Below are 22385 nucleotides of genomic sequence, written 5' to 3'. Positions count from 1 at the left end.
GAGTTATAGATGTGAGCCACCATGCCCAGCCTCTTCTAATTGATATAGATCCACCACCCTCAATGCCTCATAATGCCATGTAAACACTAGGCTTTCAAAGGCTGCATGTTTTTTTTTTTGGTTTTTTGGGTTTTTTTTGAGATGGAGTCTCGCTCTGTCACCCAGGCTGGAGTGCAGTGGCGCAATCTTGGCTCACTGCAAGCTCCGCCTCCTGGGTTCATGCCATTCTCCTGCCTCAGCCTCCTGAGTAGCTGGGACTACAGGCACCCACCACCACACTCAGCTAATTTTTTGTATGTTTTTTAGTAGAGACGGGGTTTTACCGTGTTAGCCAGGATGGTCTCGATCTCCTGACCTTGTGATCCGCCCACCTCAGCCTCCCAAAGCGCTGGGATTACAGGCGTGAGCCACCGCACCGCACCTGGCCAGGCTACAACGAATATTTGAGTTACAAAACTAGCAGACATAAACTAAGTCATTATTTCAAACATTATCCTCTAGAAACATTTAGAGGCCTCCAGGTAAAATGCCATTTTGTGAATTCAGAAAGTTCTAGGATGAAATCAATTTATGCTCAAATTTTTATTTCATAGATCTGCATTTAAAGAAAACCAGAGTCTCAAGGAAAAGAACTGGCTCACGGCTATACAATCTCAACACTTTGGAAGCCTGAGGCAGGAAGATCGCTTGAGCCCAGGAGTTTGAGACCAGCCTGGGCAACATGACACAACCCCGTCTCTACCAAAATTAAAAAACAAAAAACAGGGGCCGGACGCGGTGGCTCAAGCCTGTAATCCCAGCACTTTGGGAGGCCGAGACGGGCGGATCACGAGGTCAGGAGATCGAGACCATCCTGGCTAACACGGTGAAACCCCGTCTCTACTAAAAACTACAAAAAACTAGCCGGGCGACGTGGCGGCGCCTGTAGTCCCAGCTACTCGGGAGGCTGAGACAGGAGAATGGCCTGAACCCGGAGGCGGAGCTTGCAGTGAGCTGAGATCCGGCCACAGCACTCCAGCCTGGGTGACAGAGCGAGACTCCGTCTCAAAAAAAAAAAAAAAAAACAAAAAAAAAACAAAAAAAACAGGCCGGGCGCGGTGGCTCAAGCCTGTAATCCCAGCACTTTGGGAGGCTGAGACGGGCGGATCACGAGGTCAGGAGATCGAGACCATCCTGGCTAATGCGGTAAAACCCCGTCTCTACTAAAAAAAAAAAATACAAAAAATTAGCCGGGCGAGGTGGCGGGCACCTGTAGTCCCAGCAACTTGGGAGGCTGAGGCAGGAGAATGGCGTAAACCCGGAGGCGGAGCTTGCAGTGAGCTGAGACCCAGCCACAGCACTCCAGCCTGTTTTTTTGGGCTCCGTCTCAAAAAAACAAAACAAAAAAAAAAAAAAAAAAAAAATAGCCAGGTATGGTGGTGTGTGTCTGTAGTCCCGAATACTTGGGAGGCTGAGGTGAGTGGATCACTTGAGCCTGGGAGGTTGAGGCTGCAGTGACCCATTATATGCCAGCGCACTCGAGCCAGGGTGACAGAGTGAGACCCTATTAAAAAAAAAAAAAAAAAAAAAAAAGGAAAGGAAAGAAATTTCTTCCTTAAGGAAATGCTGCTGAATTTTTTTGCCTCCAAGTCCTATGGATATGTTAAGGCATTATACTTTATATTACCTAACAGAGACCTATGCTGGTGACATTTACAGGTTAAGGCAAAAATTCCTAATTCCTTTGTAGTTACAACATCCTATGCAGTCTTCAGGAGCCAGTTTTAAGTCGAAAATTATGAAGAACTCCCAAAAATCAGTTGCCCCATGATGCCTTAAGCCAGATGTGCCTATAGTTGGAAACTTTCAAATGTACATCAGATAAAATATTCTCTCATATTAAGTGGAAAACTGGAAAAGAAAATCCCTTAGGCACTTTCCAGTACTAAATGTTCTATTAAGTTATTGAATTTTGAGGTAGAATCAAAGTAAAATCAAACAGCTTGCTTTGCCAGGGCCAGGAATACCTCTAAATGCTAAAGCATAAAACAGGACCCAGCAATTCACCTTCTTGCTGCTAATCTACTGACATTACTCCTGATAAACTTAAAAACTAATCAAGCTCCTATCAACCTACTATTCCTCATCTTGGCATATGTGTAAAATATATACACACAACTAAGAACAGATTCAAAGTCTGTTTATAAAAACAGAAGACAGGCTGGGCACAGTGGCTCACAACCGTAATCCCAGCACTTTGGGAGGCCAAAGCTGGCAGATCACTTGAAGTCAGGAGTTCAAGACCAGTCTGACCAACACGGTGAAGCCCCGTCTACTAAAAATACAAAAATTAGCCAGGCATGGTGGTGTGTGCCTGTAATTCCAGCTAATAGGGAGGCTGAGGCAGGAGAATCACTTGAACCCAGGAGGAGGTTGCAGTGAGCTGAGATCACGTCACTGCACTCCAGCTTAGGCAACAGAGTGAGACTCCATCTAAAAAAAAAGAAGATAATTTTATAGGAACTTCATTAATGAGTATTATACTCTAGTTCTATCAGAAGGGATAACCAAATATTCATAAATGAGGCCTTATATTTTTTGAGAAAAATTCCCCAAAACTGAGTCTGCTTTTTCAAACTCCATGAGTTCATTCGGAATTTTCAAACTTTGCTGGGCATGGTGGCTCATGCCTGTAATCTCAAAACTCTGAGAGGCCAAGGCAGGAGGATTGCTTTAGCCTAGGAGTTCAAAACCAGCCTGAGCATTACAGTGAGACCTCATCTCTACAGAAAATTTAAAAATTAGCTAGGCATGGTGACATGTGCCTGTGATCCCAGCTACTCAGGAGGCTGAAGTGGGAAGATCGAGTCCAGGAGGTCAAGGTTGTAGTGAGCCATGTTTGCAGCACTGCACTCCAGCCTGGATGACAGAGAGAGATCCTGCCTTAAAATAAAGAAAAGAATTTATACAACTTTATTCTGTCTGAAATAACCACTCCATAAATAGTACTGCCATGCAATTTCCAGTCCTGATGTCATGGAATAGTAAACGTTATTGTGGTTCTTTATATAAAATAGCATGAGTATGGCATGCTAAAAGGATGGAATGAGTCTAAGTCTCAACACCATTGGAAGGCAAGACCAATTGGGGCCACCAACGTTTAGGTAGGGCACTGAATAGCCCTTGTTGAAGCCACTTTTCACTTGCCTCCTTAAACATCCTGAGACTAGACAGCCCAATGGTAGCTTGAAAAAGTAACAAATTAGTAAGAGAACTGCATCATTAGAGCACACTTAACTAAATTTGACCAGCTAAACTCATAAGAATTAATGCCTTATCAGATTTACACTCTGTGTAAGTGCAACATCCTTATGACACTATTTGTCATAGTTTCCTACCTGTTTAATATCACCTTCAAATAGTCCATTAGATTCAAGTGAATACAGTACTCATTACGGTTTTTTAAAATTAAAGAAATAGGCTGAGTGCAATGGCTCACGCCTGTAATCCCAACACTTTGAGAAGCTGAAGTGGGAGGATCACTTGAAGCCAGGGGTTTGAGACCAGTCTGGGCAATAAAGTGAGACTTACACTCTATCTCACAAAAAAATTTAAAAATTAGCTGGGCAATGTGGTATACACTTGCAGTCCCAGCTACTCCAGAAGGTAAGGTGGGAGGAATGCTTGAGCTGAGGTCGAGGCTGCAGTGAGCAATGATCACATCACTGTACTCCATCCAGCCTGGGTGACACAGCGAGAGAATCTCTAAAAAAATAAAAAACAAAAAACATTTAAAAATGAAGCCCAGGTGCAATGACTCATGCCTATAATCCCAGCACTTTGGGAGGCCAAGGCGGGCAGATTACCTGATGTCAGTTAGAGAACAACCTGGCCAACATGGTGAAACCCCATCTCTATTAATATACAAAAATGAGCTGGACATGGTGACGTGCGCCTGTAATCCCAGCTACTTGGGAGGCTGATGCAAGAGAATTGCTTGAACCTGAGTGGTGGAGGTTGCAGTGAGCTGAGATCACGCCACTGCACTCCAGCCTTGGCGACAAAGTGAGACTCCATCTCCAAAAAAATAAATAAATACATAAAAAATAAAGTGGCCAGGCGTGGTGGCTCACACCTGTAATCCTAGCATTTTGGGAGGCCAAGGCGGGTGGATTACAAGGTCAGGAATTCAAGACCAGCCTGGCCAACATGGAGAAACCCCGTCTCTACTAAAAATACAAAAAAATTAGCCAGGCATGGTGGCACATGCCTGTAATCCCAGCTACTCAGGAGGCTGAGGCAGGAGAACCGCTTGAACCCGGGAGGTGGAGGTTGCGGTGAGCCAAGATCACACCATTACACTGCAGCCTGGGCAACAAGAGCGAAACTCTTGTCTCAAATAAATAAATAAACAAATAAAATAAAATTGAGGCCAAATGCGGTGGCTCACACCTGTAATTCCAACACTTTAGGAGGCTGAGGCGGGAGGATCACCTGAGGTCAGGAGTTTATGACCAGCCTGGCCAACATGACGAAACCCCGTCTCTACTAAAAATACAAAAAATTAGCTGGGCATGGTGGCACACACCTTGTAGTCCCAGCTACTCAGGGGGCTGAGGCAGGATTGCTAGAACCTAAGAGGTGGAGGTTGCAGTGAGCCGAAATTGTGCCACTGCACTCCAGCCTGGGCAAAAGGGTGAGACTCCAACTCCAAAAAATAATAAAATTAAATTAAATTGAAATAAACAAAAAAAAAAACAGTTAATAATCTGTTAAAGTAGAAGATTAATGGCAATTACCTCAATAGTTAATAGGAATTTTTTTAGCCAATGAGTTTCTAGTGTTTATTCGCTTTGTTGTAATCTTACTGTTTTATGGGTTTGGAAAGATGCTTGACACATAGCTCCTAGAATTTACTTTATTTTATTTTATTTTTTGAGACGGAGTCTCGCTCTGTCACCCAGGCTGCGGTGCAGTGGCGCAGTCGCGGCTCACTGCAAGCTCCGCCTCCCGGGCTCACGCCATTCTCCTGCCTCAGCATTCCGAGTAGCTGGGACTCGACTAATTTTTTGTATTTTTAGTAGAGACGGGGTTTCACCGTGTTAGCCAGGATGGTCTCAATCTCCTGACCTCGTGATCCGCCCACCTCAGCCTCCCAAAGTGCTGGGATTACAGGCGTGAGCCACCATGCCCGGCAGCTCTTACAATTACTAATCTTTAAGAACATGTTAGATAATGACATAACTTTATTTTCTGAATTACAAAAGGATTCTCCTCTCTTCCCACAATTGAAAATACTAATTTCTAATGTATTATTCCACAGTTTCTATTTTAATTCACTTCTTTCCCAAACTAAGACTATTAGGATATTAGCCGTCCAAATGAAGGAAAAAAAGATTTTAAAGAAAGAAATACACTAGCCCTAGACCTGTTAAACCAGTCCACATGACAGGTATAAAAATTTTCCCAATCACTGACGGCAAAGGAAATAGTGTTACGCAGTGATGTACACCTGAACCTGCTCACAGCACTTTAGAGAGGTCAACATCAGAGGAGAGAGTGTTCTCCGAGGCTGGCTTTCACAATACCAGGTCTTCATCATTACCTAGTTATTGAACTATAAATTCACTAAGATAAATGCCACCATTTCCCAAGACTTCCTTTTTAAAAAGCGGTTTAATCTTATGCTTGATGTATTTCTATTTATGCACTGGTAAATCAAAATAAAACAAGCCCAGCGTGATGGCTCATGCCTATAATCCCAGCACTTTGGGAGGCCGAGGAGGGTGGATCACCTGAGGTCAGGAGTTGGAGACCAGCCTGGCCAACATGGTGAAACCTGTCTCTACCGAAAATACTAAAATTAGCCTGGCATAGTGGCACATGCGTGTAATCCCAGCTACTCAGGAGGCTGAGGCAGGAGAATCGCTTGAAACCGGGAGACAACGTTGCAGTGAGCCGAGATCACACCATAGAAACTCTAGTCTAGGCAACAGGCCGGGCGCGGTGGCTCAAGCCTGTAATTCCAGCACTTTGGGAGGCCGAGACGGGCGGATCATGAGGTCAGGAGATCGAGACCATCCTGGCTAAAACGGTGAAACACCGTCTCTACTAAAAATACAAAAACTAGCCGGGCGAGGTGGCGGGCGCCTGTAGTCCCAGCTACTGGGGAGGCTGAGGCAGGAGAATGGCGTAAACCCGGGAGGCGGAGCTTGCAGTGAGCTGCGATCCGGCCACTGCACTCCATTCCGGGCGACAGAGCGAGACTCCGCCTCAAAAAAAAAAAAAAAAAAAAAAAAAGAAACTCTAGTCTAGGCAACAGAGCAAGACTCCATCTCAAACAAACAAAACAACAAAATTCTACAACACTAGTAAACACAGATGGCTTCATAAATTCTTTACCTTTGGCATCTTTCATATGCCCACTTTAAAATGTTTAATATTCTTGGGTTCACATCAGTCCTCCTGTTATGCATTCAGTTTTATTGAGAAATGAAGAAACTGAGGCAAGAGAAGTGGGAAGAAACTTGCTATTGTAGCAAGCAGGCATCTATCTGGATAGGTAAACGGTGGTCCTGCTCTATTAGGCCACAATGCTTTCCTGAAAAGTGCCAATCAAATAAGCAGCACAGAAATCCTTCTCATCACAGACATCCAGGGCATCGCGCTCAAGAAGGGACAAATATGAGTATTCCTCCCTGCTGAGGGAGAAGAGACCATGTAACCAAAGAAAGCATGCTTCTCAATCTATACTACCGAATTGGGAGGGAAAAAATGAATGGAAACAGAGAGAAAATTCAAGGAAATAAACTTCTGAGACTGAAGATGTGGTTATTAGGTTTATCCACACATTAAAAATTACTGAAACATCGCTTAAGTAGAAACGGAATTAGGAAGGCCTAGGGTCTTTTTTTTATTCCAGTCTTAAACCCCCAAACAAAAATATCTGAAATTAAAGTATTTCTCCTGAGCAGTTATATTCTTAAATGCCTCTATAAAACCCACAAGGCCTACACTAAGTCCCTGATTTTTAGAGCTGATTTCAAGTGTCCATGAGTGTCCACTCTCCCACTTCCAAATCCAAACTAATGTTGGCCCCGATCCGGGTAGGGCCTTCACGCACATTTTCCTGTGAAATCATTAGCTTCACATCAGCTTCCTACGTCCTGTTTCCAGTAACTTCCCTTGATCAGCATGGCAAACGGGGAGAGAGTAACAAAAGGCATGTACATTTACTACGTCCCTCGCAGATAACATAATAAAATCCTGGGAACAGGAACTGGCAGGGACAACCTGCCTGGCCCTGGCTCTCGCCACGATACAAAGGCACGGAGAGAGCAAGTGAGGTCTGCAACCCACACCTCACCCTGCAAGAGAGAGAGGACTTTCAATGCAATCAAGACCCAACCCGCAACGCCCCCTTCCCACGTGGTCTTCTCTCTCTCCCGAGCCCAGAATCGCATTGGAGAGGGGTCTGGAAGGAATCACACCACGCTGGAGCTGGGAGGGGTGGGGGGCGAGCGCCAGGGAGAAACCCCAGCCCCTTTCTAGAGGAGCCCTGAGTTGTACGCCTCCCAGTTCCGGATCTGAGCTCCCACCTCCCGAGACCCCAGACCTCTCCATGTCTCTAGGGAGGGGACCTCAAGGCCTCAGAGCCGCGGGAAGGGTTAGGCTGCCCGGCACCGGGTCTGGATGGTGTGGAGCCCAGGCCGCGTGCGGGCGGGCGGAGGATGGGAGGCGGCCCCATGCTTAACGCCGCCCCTCCCTTGGCCCCAGCTTCTCCAGGCCCCCGGTCACAGGTTCTGAGCCGGTCGTCACCTCACCTCAGGGTGGCAACGTGTGCGGTCGGGCGGTTCCGGAGGACCTGCGTGGAGACACTGCTGGGCGGGAGGAGAAGTCGGCGGCTCCGGCGATGGCTGACAGGCGCGCAGCACCAGGCCGGCCCAGCACACGGAGAAGGGGCGGGGCTTCAGGGAACCTGACCCGCCCCCGCCCCGCCCCTGCCTCCCACCTCAGCCGGCGAGCCCCATGAGGTGACTACGTCCGGGGTTACTCCAGGCCGTTCACCTCTGACCCCGCTCCGGGCTGCGGCGCGGCCAGGGCCGCCGGGGGGCCAGGCGCGGGCCCCGAGCTCAGCGGCAGCCAATGGGAGGGCGGCGCGGGGCGGGGCGATGTGAGGCGATGCCGATGGTCCGAGCGCGGATCTGCCATTCGGGGCTGAGCGGCTAGAGGGCGGGCGGGCCGCGGGCGGGCCCTGGGCAGCCGTGGCGCCCGTGGCCCGGCCTTCGCGGCCCCTTCCGCCACAGTCGGGTGCGGGGCCAGCCCCTCGGCTCCTCCTCCTGGCGGAGAGGGGAGTGGGGGAAGCGGTCCAGCATGCGCCTCGCATCAGGGACAGAGGCGTCCCAAGTGAGGGACCGGGACTAGCCGGCCTGTAGCGGGGGGAAAGGGAACCCAGAATTAAGGCGGGCTGAGTGGGGCAGGCGGCGTGCGGGCCCGTTTAATTGTCTGTTAAATCCTAACACATTAACAAGAGGTGGGCAATCGCGTCCACCACCTGTCCTCATCACGCTGGCTGGTTTGCAAGCCTGGGCGGGCTAAGTAACCCCATGCTGGAACTCCATAACCAGCCCCCCGTTTCGCTCCTCAGCCCCAAGACAGCCGACTCGAAAGGTGTTACACATGCTGGATCCTGGCGTGTTGAGGAGAAGCTTCAGTAAACGAAGCTCAGTTAAGAAGGGGAGTGTACCAAAGAACCACCGTCTTCTGCCTGCCCTGAGCAAAGTAGTTGCCAGAGCGTTCCAGACTTTTCGGATTGGAGAATGCTTCCCGTCCTCCACTGTGGGCACGCCGAGCCTTTGAGAGGAAGCCAATCCGTGTCTGTAGTTTCGCCAGTTACTTCATAGCAAGATTTTCATGGTAGCTGTGTGTTGAAAATTAATAATAACTGGAAGGGGTCCCAACACAATACAAACATTGCTTAGGGAAGAAACTTGGGGAAAATTGCGCTTGAGAAGAACAGGGTGAACTCAACCCATACAAGGAAGAATTTAATGAAGCATGCACAGCACCTTCTTAATGCTTACAAACTTGTGAGGAAGGCCAGAAGTGCAGAGGAAGACAGGTGAGAACAAGCTCTATGCCAGAGGGTAAAACGTGAATAGGATAGAAATACATGCCCCAGGTAAGAAGTTATTGGCCGAAGCCGAGGCAGGAAGAGGAAAAGATTGGTCCAACAGGGAACAATATTCATCCAGGAGCCCTCATAATCCCACTAGGTGGGGCTTCCCCAAGAATTTATCAACTCATTTTTAAAATAATAGGGTCAAGCACGGTGGTATGTACCTGGACTCTAGTCCCACCTCCTCAGAAGGCTGAGGTGGGTGGATGGCTTGAGGCAAGGAGGTCAAGGCTATATGTAGTGTGCTGTGCCTGCGCCTGTGAGTAGCCACTGCACCCCAGCACTGGCAATGTAAAAAGACCCCATCTCTAAATAAATTAATTAAATAACAGGGATTGGAAGCAGAGAACATAGGAAAGAAGATGTGGACTTTACAGAACAGTGATTCATATTTCACAATAATTGTATCACTGAGATATCTATCAGCTGGACAAAGGTAGGGGGGAAAAAGATAATTGAGCAAGACTTCCTGGTTTAGTAAGATGTTTGATTTGACTGACTGAAAAACATGGCCTGGGAAGAGGGAAGCCTTGTCTTTCCATAACAGCAGTCTCTGAAGCTGACATGAAGGGAGTGACTTTGGAAATAACTAAAAACCATGAGGTTGCCTCTTATTGTTGTTTTACCTTTCCTAGATCCTATTAAGTAATAGGAATTCTTTCCTCAGGATTCTTTTTTGTTTTTTATTTTTGAGATGGAGTTGCCCAGGTTGGAGTGCAGTGGTGCAATCTCAGCTCACTGCAACCTCCGCCTCCCAGGTTCAAGTGATTCTCCTGCCTCAGCCTCCCGAATAGCTGGGACTCCAGGCATGCACCACCAAGTCCAGCTAATTTTTGTATTTTTAGTAGAGACGGGGTTTCACCATATTGGCCAGGATGGTCTCGATCTCTTGACCTCGTGATCCGCCCACCTTGGCCTCCCAAAGTGCTGGGATTACAGGCGTGAGCCACCACGCCAAGTCTCCCTAGGATTCTTAATGGTGTTGCTGTTTACCAGCTTTAGGAGCTCTACAAAACCAGGGATTTACCCTCAAAAACTGTCCTTATGTGAAATTTCAGCCAGCCCTTGCATGTCCTGCTTTTGACCTCACTGATTATTTTAAATAATTGAGCTTTCTATTTTAAATAATTGAGCTTTCTAAAGAACTAGCCAAAGAAAGGCCTAATAAAAGCTACAGTGAAAAAAAAATTAAGGAAGGATGAGTTACGATACCAAGGTCACTTACAGAGGATCTAATAATCTAATTGTTACCACCAAATGCTAAGACAGCTGGGCAGAGAATGAGAAAAGAGCTGTGTCTTTAAGACAGTACAACTGGAATTTCAGCAACCCCTGAGTGTTATGGTGTTTGGTGCATGCCACAACCTGCCCATCCCTACTGTAGGTTCTTTAGAGCTGCTCCATGAGTTCTTGCTACACAAGCTATTATGTAAGAGGCGGGGGAGGAGAACCAAAGGGTGGAGATAACTTACTATATGAGACTAACAAATGGAAGAGAAGGATGAGTGGTACATTTCTAGAAGCTGACACTAGAGGTCTGTTATGGGCTGAATTGTATCCCAAAATTCGTATGTTGAAGTCCTAACCCCTAGTACCTCAGAATGTGAGTATATTTGGAGACAAAGTCTTTACAGAAGTAATTAAATTAAAATGAGGTCATAAGGGTGGGCCCTAATCCAGTATGACTGGCGTCCTTATAAGACAAGGTGATGAGGACACAGACACACACACAGAGGGAACATCCTATGAAGACATAGGGCGTCCATGGCCATCTTCAAGCCAAGGAGAAAATACCAGAAAAAAAACTAACTGCTGACACCTTAATCTTGGACTTCTAGCCTTCAGAACTGTGAGGAAATGCATTTCTGTTGTTTAAGCCACCAGTCTGTGGTACTTTGTTATAGCAGCCCTAGAAAACGAATACAAAATCCCAAATATATGACTTCCAGGGTTTTCAAGGTGATGTAAAGGTATTAGGGATTCATCCTGAGCAGCCCAGCTACCTTCCAACCTTAAAGTTGCTTTCTTTTCTTCCTGTGGGTAAAGTCAGGAAAGTATGAGAGGTCCCTGTCTTCGAGGTGAGTATAGTCTATTTAAGAAGACAAAACTAACACATTAAAACAGTGTCTGTGTCACACTCTTTAGAGGATAGCCATATGAATTTGTAATAGCAATAGATGAGAAAAGATAATTTCTCAAAAATTGATAAACCCAGATATATATAAACATTATATGCGCCACTGTCCAGGCAGCTTCATTTGGCATTTTTAGGTCAAATATTTAGATTAGGGCATCGTTTCTCAAAGTATGTCCCACTGACCACCTGAAGAAAAAAACACTAGGGTGCTTGTTAAAAATGCAGATTCCCAGCCCTTTTTTTTTTTTTTTTTTTTTTGTGCAGCAGCTCAATCACGACTCACTGCAGCCTCAACTCCTGTGCTCAAGCGATCCTGCCACCTCAGCCTCTCAAGTAGCTGGGACTACAGGGACATGACACCACACCTGGTTGACTTTTTCTCTTTTTCTTTTTTTTTGAAATGGAGTCTCACTCTGTCACCCAGGCTGGAGTGCAGTGGCACGATCTCGGATCACTGCAACCTCCGCCTCCTGGGTTCAAGCGATTCTTCTGCCTCAGCCTCCCAACCCAAGTAGCTGGGATTACTGGTGCAGGCCACCATGCCCAGCTAATTTTTGTACTTTCAGTAGAGACGAGGCTTCACCATGTTGGTCAGACTGATCATGAACTTCTGACCTTGTGATCCACCCGCCTTGGTCTCCCAAAGTGCTGGCATTACAGGCATGAGCCACTGGACCCGGCCGACTTTTTCTTTTTTTAAAGCATCCCTAATAATTAATCACCCTGAAGTTTGAGAACAGTCATTTAAGATTTGTCATTATTGTTCCCCTCTTTGCTGCCAGAGTCTCTGTTGAACAAGGCCTTCAATACCTGTCACTCTTAGGACAAGAAAGTCTCTCAAGTCAGACTTGAGTTGAATCAAGGGAGGAAAGAAAGTGCCTTAATAGAAAATAGAACCATGGGTTGGGCACGGTGGCTCACGCCTATAATCCCAGCACTTTGGGAGCGCAAGGCGGGTGGATCACCCGAGGTCAGGAGTTCTAGACCAGCCTGGCCAACATAGTGAAACCCTGTCTCTACTAAAAATACAAAATTTGCGGCAGGGCACGGTGGCTTATGCCTGTAAACCCAGCACTTTGGGAGGCTGAGGTGGGTGGATCACCTGAGGTCAGGAATTCAAGACTAGCCTGGCCAATATGGCGAAACCCCGTCTGTATTAAAAACACAAAAAATTAGCGGGGTGTGGTGGCAGGCGCCTATAATCCCAGCTACTCAGGAGGCTGAGGCAGGAGAATTGTTTGAACCCAGGAGGCAGAGGTTTCAGTGAGCTGAGCTCATGTCACTGCACTCCAGCCTGGGTGACAGAGAGAGACTCTGTCAAAAAAAATAAAAATAGGCCGGGCGCAGTGGTTCAAACCTGTAATCCCAGCACTTTGGGAGGCCGAGACGGGCAGATCACGAGGTCAGGAGATTGAGACCATCCTGGCTAACACGGTGAAACCCCGTCTCTACTAAAAAAATACAAAAATCTAGCCGGGTGAGGTGGTAGGCGCCTGTAGTCCCAGCTACTCGGGAGGCTGAGGCGGGAGAATGGCGTAAACCCAGGAGGCGGAGCTTGCAGTGAGCTGAGATCCGGCCACTGCACTCCAGCCTGGGCGACAGAGCCAGATTCCGTCTCAAAAAAAAAATAAATAAATAAAAATAAAAAATAAAAAAATTGCTGGGCGTGGTGGTATGTGCCTGTAGTCCCAGCTACTTGGGAGACTGAGACAGGAGAATCACTTGAACCCAGGAGACAGAGGTTGCAGTGAGCCGAGATTGTGCCACTGTACTCCAGCCTGGGCAACAAAGCAAGACTCCATCTCAAAAAAAAAGAAAAGAAAAGAGGCCAGGCATGGTGGCTCATGACTGTAATCCCAGCACTTTGGGAGGCTGAAACAGGCGGATCACCTGAGGTCAGGAGTTCAAGACCAGGCTGGCCAACATGGCAAAAACCCGTGTCTACTAAAAGTACAAAAATCAGCCTGGCATGGTGGTGGGCACCTATAATCCCAGCTACTTAGGAGGCTGAGGCAGGAGAATCGCTTGAACCCAAGAGGCAGAGGCTGCCGTGAGCTAACAGCACCACTGCACTCCAGCCTGGGAGACAGAGAGAGACTCCGTCTCAAAAGAAAGAAAGAAAGGAAAGGAAAGGGGAAGGGAAGGGGAAGGGGAAGGGGAAGGGGAAGGAAAGGGAAAGGGAAAAAGGGAAAGGGAAAGAAAAGAAAACCATGAAGAGCCCCCTGTCCTGGGGCTGTCTCACCATGAATCCAAATTCTGTAGATAACAAGATCAGTGATCAGTCTTTAGGACAGAGGATAGAGGAATTATTGGGATATTATTTCCTACTGGCCACCAATAGTTATACTTTAATCTGGCTTCTGGCAATTGCCATGCTTATTCTTATCCTTATACCTTTGTTTATGGTGGCAGACTTGTCCAACTTTTCTCCTGTTTTTCTGAATCTTTCTAGTCCTTAGAAGTCCCATTTTCTCCAAGATTTATCTTACTTCTCCAGCTTTCACTGATCTCTCTCTCCTCTGAATTCTTGTGGCAATATGGTCACACCACACAGTTCAGAAATTTTTTTTTTTTTTGAGACGGAGTCTTGCTCTGTCGCGCAGGCTGGAGTGCAGTGGCACAATATTGGCTCACTGCAAGCTCCACCTCCCGGGTTCATGCCATTCTCCTGCCTCAGCCTCCTGAGTAGCTGGGACTACAGGTGCCCGCCACCATGCCCGGCTAATTTTTTGTATTTTTAGTAGAGATGGGGTTTCACCGTGTTAGCCAGGATGGTCTCAATCTCCTGACCTCGTGATCTGCCCACCTCCACCTCCCAAAGTGCTGGGATTACAGGTGTGAGCCACTGTGCCCAGCCAGAATTTTTTTTTTTTTTTTTTTTTTTTTGAGACAGAGTCTCGCTCTGTCTTCCAGGCTGGAGTTCAGTGGCACGTTGTCTGCTGACTGCAACCTCCACCTCTTGGGTTCAAGTGATTCTCCTGCCTCAGCCTCCCGGGTAGCTGGAATCACAGGTGTGCACCACCATGCCCAGCCAATTTTTGTATTTCTGGTAGAGACAGAGTCTCACTATGTTGGCCAGGCTGGTCTCAAACGCCTGACCTCAAATGATCCTCCCACCTCTGCCTCCCAAAATGCTGGGATTACAGATGGGAGCCACTGTGCCTGGCCCACAGTTCAGAATTTAATTAGGATATCATTTTTTTGTCTGCATACTGGTTTTAGCTCTCCAGTTAAATCCTGAAGGCAGAGACCATCTCATATAGTTTGCTACCCCCTTTTATAGCTCTTTGAGTAGGACTAGGTATTTCTATTAGTAAGCACTTCATTGACTGAAATAAAGATTAGCTCTGTACCTGAGAGGCCACTCTGCTCCTGGTGCCTGCTTATACGTCTTCACGTTGTCTCTGAGAGGCAAAGCCTCCAGTGGGATATTTAGCTGCTTTACAGATGGACAGAATTCATCAAGAAAGTCAGTGCCTTGCCCACAATTGTGGCTCCAGTTGTGATATAAAGGAAAAATAAGACCCAAAGTCCTTGTCTGAATACTATGTCTCTTTGCTCTTGTTAATCACTCCAGTTTATCCAGAATTAAGAGCCTGAAGGAACTTCATAACATAAGGTCAGAAAATGTCCTCAGGGAGGCCACTTTATAAGTCTGGTCCTAATGATGAAAGGTAGAATTGCACAATGAAGGACAGCGTGAATAGTAGAGACTCCCCACAATGTTTTCACATGGACACAGGGTTTTCACGTGGCATTTCTGCTCTCACTCCTTCCTTATCCAATAGCAAATACTTCCAGTCTCTATACTTCAGCCAGTTACCAAATCTTAGCTTCTTCCTCCATGATGCCTGCAATATATATGTTTTTTTAAATCCCTTTCTAAGTCCTACACACCACAACTAAAATGCCTGGAGAAATTTTAAAGGGCCTTTAAAGACAGCTGAGGCAGGAGAATGGCGTAAACCTGGGAGGCGGAGCTTGCAGTGAGCTGAGATCGTGCCACTGCACTCCAGCCTGGGCGACAGAGCGAGACTCCGTCTCAAAAAAAAAAAAAAGACAGCAAAATGGACAAGATGACTTGTTTGGGTCTTGCCCAATCATAGGATTCTGACATTTTATGTTGATCAGCTTTATAGCCTAGCCATCCCCGACTTCACTTTCCTCTAAAGCCATGAAGATGCTCCTGGCAAGTTTATTTCCTGCCCCTGTCCCTACCTTCTCTTTAGACTTCCTAGTGTCTCCATTATTCCTATATCAGGTTCAGGTTTTTCCTGCTACATATTTACTTCATTGTCTTCTACCTTCACTCTCTATTGTTTTTATTATCTATGAAACACAATACATAATAAAATATAACATTAATACTTTTGTAGAGCCTTTATCGTCAAGAAAACTTGAGCCATCATTCAATTTATTTTATCCTTTTAATACCTTCTGTATTAAAATTTTCCTGTATGTCATATCTTAGGGCAGAAGATTTCACAATGTCACATCTTTTTTTTTTGTTATTATACTTTAAGTTCTAGGGTACATGTGCACCACGTGCAGGTTTGTTACATATGTATACATGTGCCATGTTGGTGTGCTGCACCCATTAACTCGTCATTTACATTAGGTATATCTCCTAATGCTATCCCTCCTCTCTTCCCCTACCCCATGACAGGCCCCGGTGTGTTCCCCATCCTGTGTCTTTCTCATTGTTCAGTTCCCACCTATGAGTGAGAACATGTGGTGTTTGGTTTACTGTCCTTGCGATAGTTTGCTCAAAATGATGGTTTCCAGGTTCATCCATGTTCCTACAAAGAAGATGAACTCATCCTTTTTATGATTCATAGTATTCCATGGTGTATATGTGCCACATTTTCTTAATCCAGTCTATCACTGATGGACATTTGGGTTGGTTCCAAGTCTTTGCTATTGTGAAGAGTGCCGCAATAAACATATGAATGTCACGTCTTTTTAAAAATCTCACCTCTGGGCTGGACGTGGTGGCTCATGCCTGTAATCCCAGCACTTTGGGAGGCCGAGGCAGTAGGATTACCTGAGGTCAGGAGTTTGAGACCAGCATGGCCAACATAGAGAAACCCTGCATCTACTAAAAATACAAAAATTACCTAGGTGTGGTGACAGGCGCCTGTAATCCCAGCTACTTGGGAGGCTGAGGCAGGAGAATTCATTGAATCCGGGAGGCGGCGGTTGCAGTGAGCCAAGATTGTGCAACTGCCCTCCAGCCTGGGTGACAGCAAGACTGCCTCAGAAAAAAAAAAAAAAAAAAAAAAAAAAAAATTCTCACCTCTGGTTAACTCCTAGACCTGCAGGTAGAAAGTTATTTTCCACCACACATCTTGTTTATCAGTGGACCTATTGTGCTGATGTGCCCAATTTTCTGAATGGAAAAAGAAAAAGGAAGAAAGACTAAAGACAACAAAAAAATCCATGAAAAGGAAATGTAGCTTCAATCAATGAACAAGATGGTCATAATCAGTTGAATAACATAGTTTTGGGGGTGAATAGAGGCAAGCAAAACTGAGAAGAACTGATTCTTGGTATTGGCAGTGTCAGTCTCAAGGGCGGCAGCAACTCTACCTTCTCTGTGCTCTGTATTGTAAACAGCTTGAGCTCTTTAATCAGACAGACCATGCTTTAAATCCTGACTCTGTCACTAATTAGCTCTGTGACCTTGAGGAAGTGACCCCTTTCTGAGCCTCAGTTTCCTTATCTATATTATATATATCTATCTTATATTCAGGATATAAAGCCTACCTTCTAAGGTGGTGTTTTGGATGAAATGATGTGACCAAAATGTGAAGCTTCTGGCACACAGCTTGGAAGATAGTAGGCACACAGAAAATATTACTGTGCCCTTTCTCTCCATGTTCCTGTTCTTTCATTTCCTATTAGTGCTCAATACAGAACAGAGTGCATATGGATCCTTACTTGATTCAGAAATTGTGATTGCCACGTGCGGTGGCTCATGCCTGTAATCCCAACACTATGAGTGGCCGAGGTGGGTGGATCACCTGAGGACAGGAGTTCAAGGTGAGCCTGGCCAACATGTGAAACCCTATCTCTACTAAAAATGCAAAATTAGCCGGGTGTAGTGGCGCACAACTATAGTCCCAGTTACTTGGGAGGCTGAGAAAGGAGAATCGCTTGAACCCGGGAGGCAGAGGTTGCAGTGAACCGAGATTGCGCCGCTGCCCTCCAGCCTAGGCAAGACAGAGGGAGACTCCGTCTCAAAAAAAAAAAAAAAAAAAAGGAAATTGTGTCGTTACTAAATTCACTGCCCCCTGCACTCACCCTGAGCAACAGAGTGGAGACTCTGTCTTAGCTACGAGGGAGGCTGAGGAAGGAGAATTACTTGAACCGGCGGGGTGGAGGTTACAGTGAGCTGTGTTCGTACCACTGCACTCCACCTGGACGACAGAGCAAGACTCCATCTCAAAAAAAAAAAAAAAATTCAGTGGCTGGGCACGGTGGTTCACACCTGTAATCCCAGCACTTTGGGAGGCCGAGGTGGGTGAATCATCTGAGGTCAGGAGTTCGAGACCAGACTGGTCAACAAGGTGAAACCCTATCTCTACAAAAAATACAAAAATTAGCTGGGCGTGGTGGTGGGAACCTGTAATCCCACCTACTCGGGAAGTTGAGGCAGGAGAATCACTTGATCCCAGGTGGTGGTGGTTGCAGTGAGCCAGAATTGCACCATTGCACTCTAGCCTGGGTGACAAGAGCAAGACTCCATCTAAAATAATAATAATAATAAAATAAAAATTCTGTTCACCAACCCATCCACCCCATTATTTCCAGGTTAATGGAGCATGTGATCAGGGACCTTGGGATATTATGAATCCTTACCCTTACTTGGAGGGAGCAAATGATTGTGGCCTGAGCTTCTGAGAACCAACCAAAGGCACGTGTAAGTATGCCTGGCCCTGCCCAGGCTTATTATTGCATCATGCAGGAAAGATTATTTGGCCCCTTTGGCAAGGATGTGTAACAGTAGGAACTTACATATATTACAAGTAGTAGTGTAATGAGGACAATCCCTTAGAAAACAGTTTGGCATTAATTGGTAAAGTTGTACATACTCTGCATACCCTATAACCAGAACTTCTGGATTTATACCCTGGAGAAACTTTCAAAACTGCCCCAGAAACACTTCATTATGGCTACAAACTGGAAACAACACAAATGTCTCTCAACAGTAGAATGAATAAATAAATTGTGATACATGCATACAATGAAATATTATAAAGCAATGAGAATGAACAGATGATTGCTACGTGAAGTAATATGGATGAACTTTACCAACATAATGTTGAGCAAAAAATGTATGTTTCCTGCTACAAAAACAGGCAAAACAGGCCAGGTACCCATGGGCTCATGCCTATAATTCTAGCACTTTGAGAGGCTAAAGCAGGAGGATCACTTGAGGCCAGGAGTTCACGACCAGCTTGGGCAACATAGGGAGACCCTGTCTCACAAAAATTATAAACAATTTAGCTGGGCATGGTGATACATGCCTGTAGTCCCAGCTACTTGGGAGGCTGAGGTGGGAGAATTGCTTGAGCCCAGGAGTTGGAGGCTTCAGTGAGTCTTGATCACACAATTCCACTCCAGCCTGGGTGACATAGCAAGACCCTGTCAAAATAAAACAAACAAACAAAAAATGGGCAAAACAAGCCAGGTGCATGCCCCTGTAGTCTCAGCTATTCAGGAAGCTGAGGTGGGAGGATCACTTGAGCCTAGGAGTTCAAATCCGGCCTGGGCAACACACAGAGAGAGAGAGAGAGAGACCCCATTTCTAGAAAAAACAAACAAAAAAAAGGCAAAACTCATTTGTGATGGCAAGAATCTGGATAATACGTTTTGTTTTTGTTTTTGTTTTTGTGTTTTGGGATGGAGTCTTGCTCTGTAACTGTAGGCTAGAGGGCAGTGGCATGATCTCGGCTCACTACAACTTCCGCCTCCCAGGTTCAAGCAATTGTCCTGCCTCAGCCTCCCAAGTAGCTGGGATTACAGGTGCACACCACCACACCCAGTTAATTTTTGTATTTTTAGTAGAGACGAGGTTTCACCATGTTGGCCAGGCTAGTCTCCAACTCCCGACCTCAGGTGATCTGTCTGCCTTGGCCTCTCAAAGTGCTGGGATTACAGGCATGAGCCAACATGCCCAGCACCCCCCCCCTTTTTTTTTTTTTTTTGAGACAGAGTCTCGCTCTGTCGCCAAGGCTGGAGTGCAGTGACCCAATCTCGACTCCTGAGTAGCTGGGACTACAGGCATGAGCCACCATGCCCATCTAATTTGTGTATATTTAGTGGAAACAGGGTTTCACCATGTTGGCCAGGCTGTTCTTAAACTCCTGACCTCAAGTGATCCACCCACCTCAGCTTCCCAAAGTTCTGGGATTAGAGGTGTAAGCCACAGTGTCCGGCGGATAATATTTACTTCTGATGGTGAGTAGTGACTGGGAAAACACATAAAATAAATTTCCAGGCCAGACGCGGTGGCTCACGCCTGTAATCCCAGCACTTTAGGAGGCTGAGGCGGGCGGATCGCTTGAGGTCAGAAGTTCAAGACCAGCCTGGTCAACATGCTGAAACCCTGTCCCTATTAAAAATACAAACATTGGCCAGGTGTGGTGGCTCACGTCTGTAATCCTAGCATTTTGGGAGGCCGAGGCAGGCGGATTGCCTGAGCTCAGTAGCTAAAGACCAGCCTGGGCAACACGGTGAAACCCTGTCTCTACTAAAAATTCCCCCCCAAAAAATTAGCTGGACATGGTGGTGTGTGCCTGTAGTCTCAACTACTTTGGAGGCTGAGGCAGGAGAATTGCTTGAACCCAGGAGGTGGAGGTTGCAGTGAGCCGAGACTGTGCCACTGCACTCCAGCTTGGGCAACACAGCAAGACTCTATCTCAAAAAAAAAAAACAAAACAAAAAACATAGAGTTTGATTCCATTTATATAATATTCAAAAGTAAACAAAATATTTTTAGTGATACATATATAGATAGTTCAGTTTGTTTGTTTGTTTGTTTTTGAGACGGAGTTTCGCTCTTATTGCCCAGGCTGGAGTGCAATGTTGAGATCTTGGCTCACCTCAACCTCCACCTCCCGCATTCAAGTGATTCTCCTGCCTCAGCCTCCCGAGTAGCTGGGATTACAGGCATCTGCTACCACACCAGGCTAATTTTGTATTTTCAGTAGAAACAGAGTTTCTCCATGTTGGTCAGGCTGGTCTTGAACTCCTGACCTCAGGTGATTCGCCTGACTCAGCCTCCCAGAGTGCTGGCATTACAGGCATGAGTCACCACACCCAGCCAATAGTTCAATGATTTTACAAAACATGGAAAAATAAAGATTGGGAGGAGGAACGAGACCAGAGGATCAGAGGCACAGACATGTAAAGAGCATCCATGATGCTGGCAATGTTCAATTTCTTAATTTGGGTGATAGTAACATATGTTCACCTTTTCAGTATTATTATTATTGAAAATATACTTATGTTCTATATACTCTCCTGTATATATGGTATATTCCACAATTTAAAAACCGCCGCAGCTGGGCTGGGTAGCTCACACCTGTAATCCCAGCACTTTGGGAGGCTGAGGCGGGCGGATCACTTGAGGTCAGGAGTTTGAGACCAGCCTGGCCAACATGGTGAAACCCCGTCTCTACTGAAAATACAAAAGTTAGCCAGGCGTGGTGGCGGGTGCTTGTAATCAGCTACTCGGGAGGCTGAGGCAAGAGAATGGTTTGGACCTGGGAGGCAGTGGTTGCAGTGAGCCGAAATCACACCACCATACTCCAGCCTGGGCAACAGAGCAAGACTCTGTCTCAAAAAAAAAAGAAAGAAAGAAAGAAAGAAAGAATTAAAATGGTCACGCTGGTGGCTCATCCCTATAATCCCAGCACTTTGAGAGGCTGGGGTGGGAGGACTGCTTGAGCCCAGGAGTTCAAGACCAGCTTTGGCAACATAGTGAGACCCTGCCTCCATTATTAAATTTTTTTTTAATTTAAAAACAAACCAAAACAAATGAACAAAATGGCATGCAGCGTTTAAAAAGAGTAGCATAGGCCAGGCGTGGTGGCTCATGCCTGTAACCCCAGCACTTTGGGAGGCCAAGGCGGGCAGATCACGAGGTCAGGAGATCAAGACCATCCTGGCTAACACAGTGAAACCCCATCTCTACTAAAAATACAAAAAATTGGCCAGGCGTGGTGGTGGGTGCCTGTAGTCCCAGCTACTCGGGAGGCTGAGGCAGGAGAATGGCGTTAACCCAGGAGGCGGAGCTTGTAGTGAGCCGAAGCACTCCAGCCTGGATGACAGAGCGAGACTCCATCTCAAAAAAAAAAAAAAAAAAAGTAGCATAGTGTGCAGGCACAATAATTTTAAAGCTAGAAGAGGCCTTGGAGGCCATTTTGTCCAACCACCTCATTACAGAAATCAAAATAGAGGCCAAGAGAAGACAAGTGACTTGTTCAAATTGATTTAGTCCATTAAAGAGCCTAGGGTAGGCCTCCTGGCTTCCTGTCAAGTGCTCCTTCTACAGACCCATCCTGATTCATCCATTTGGTCCTAGTTCCTATTCTCCTCCAACATCATATCTCTAAACTGCTTATGTCGGCCGGGCACGGTGGCTCACGCCTGTAATCCCAGCACTTTGGGAGGCTGAGGCGGGCGGATCACGAGGTCAGATGGAGACCATCCTGGCTAACATGGTGAAACCCTGTCTCTACTAAAAATACAAAAAATTAGCCAAGCGTGGTGGCACGTGCCTACAGTCCCAGCTACTCGGGAGGCTGAGGCAGGAGAATGGCATGAACCTGGGAAGCGGAGCTTGCAGTGAGCCAAGGTTGCACCACTGCACTCCAGCCTGGGCGACAGAGTGCGGCTCCGTCTCAAAAAACAAAAATAAAAACAAAATAAACTACACATGTCATAAAACTCATAACTTTTTTCCTGGCAAATCTGATGTTTTTTGTTTGTTTGTTTTGTTTTGTTTTGTGGGAAAAGGAGATCAGAAGAGATACACTCTGCTCCACTGATATTCCAAATGCTTAGAAAGTCAGTCAAAATATC

At 46.3% G+C, this 22385-nt stretch overlaps 1 protein-coding gene across 4 annotated transcripts in view; it reads right to left on the bottom strand.

Moving 5' to 3' along the window:
* Positions 1 to 22385, bottom strand: part of ACACA (acetyl-CoA carboxylase alpha) — a 342596-nt gene that overhangs the window by 275286 nt on the left and 44925 nt on the right. For 2 of the 4 annotated variants that reach the window (XM_030923245.1, XM_030923248.1), the window contains exon 1: positions 7803 to 8037. The gene's annotated coding sequence lies outside the window, so the exon portion shown is untranslated. Of the gene's footprint in view, positions 1 to 7802; positions 8038 to 14647; positions 14956 to 16411; positions 16530 to 18823; positions 18942 to 22385 lie in introns of those variants that run through there. The other 2 variants (XM_030923246.1, XM_030923247.1) reach the window with 2 other exon arrangements.

The sequence above is a fragment of the Rhinopithecus roxellana genome, chromosome 19, assembly GCF_007565055.1.
Source record: "Rhinopithecus roxellana isolate Shanxi Qingling chromosome 19, ASM756505v1, whole genome shotgun sequence".
Taxonomy (NCBI): Eukaryota; Metazoa; Chordata; class Mammalia; order Primates; family Cercopithecidae; genus Rhinopithecus; species Rhinopithecus roxellana.
This window is presented reverse-complemented; position numbering and strand designations above follow the sequence as displayed.